The following is a 610-nucleotide window of genomic DNA, read 5'->3' on the forward strand; positions in this document are numbered from 1 at the left end:
CCAAAGAACTTATCAATACTCGAAATTACATCTATCTAGTTAATACATATATGTGTGTGTTTATATATACATATATTCATTTTCATATTATATACTTGTGAACCCCTTGAGAACTGCTGTAATTTGTCTATTTTGTTCTTGGGCCTGTAATCCTGGTACATAAAACAGTTCCTGGCATGTAGCAGATGTTCCATAAATACTTTTTCCATGATTTCAGAAAATGACAAACATCATTTTCAGTCTACTACTTTCATTTAAAACAAGTCATCCATTTATTATCACTCATGAGAGTAAGCACAGCTTTATAGTCAAAGAACTGTCTTCTCCCCTACATTTGCGACTAATAATCTTTGGAGACAAGAGCCCTGTGAGAATTTCATAAAAGCTATGGGCCCTTTCCCTAAAAAACTACACTTTCTTGAATACATGCAAAAGTGTGCATGTAATTTCCATTTGCTGATTGCCCCTTCAGGCCAGAGTCAGTGAATAGCGTTGTATGGATTGAATTCAGGGGGCCAAACCTGAATGGGAAATAAAATTACATCTCTATTTTCACAAACCTCTACCAAAAATTAGCATTGCCCTGCATTGTGAAAGAAGAACACAAAAT

The 610-nt window shown here is 34.9% G+C and overlaps 1 protein-coding gene across 1 annotated transcript in view; it reads right to left on the reverse strand.

Annotated features, from left to right (window-relative positions):
- Window positions 1–610, reverse strand: part of LOC107181901 (leucine-rich repeat-containing protein 37B-like) — a 10,404-nt gene that overhangs the window by 6,363 nt on the left and 3,431 nt on the right. The window lies entirely within an intron of this gene.

Source organism: Myotis davidii, unplaced genomic scaffold (genome assembly GCF_000327345.1).
Source record: "Myotis davidii unplaced genomic scaffold, ASM32734v1 scaffold993, whole genome shotgun sequence".
NCBI lineage: Eukaryota > Metazoa > Chordata > Mammalia > Chiroptera > Vespertilionidae > Myotis > Myotis davidii.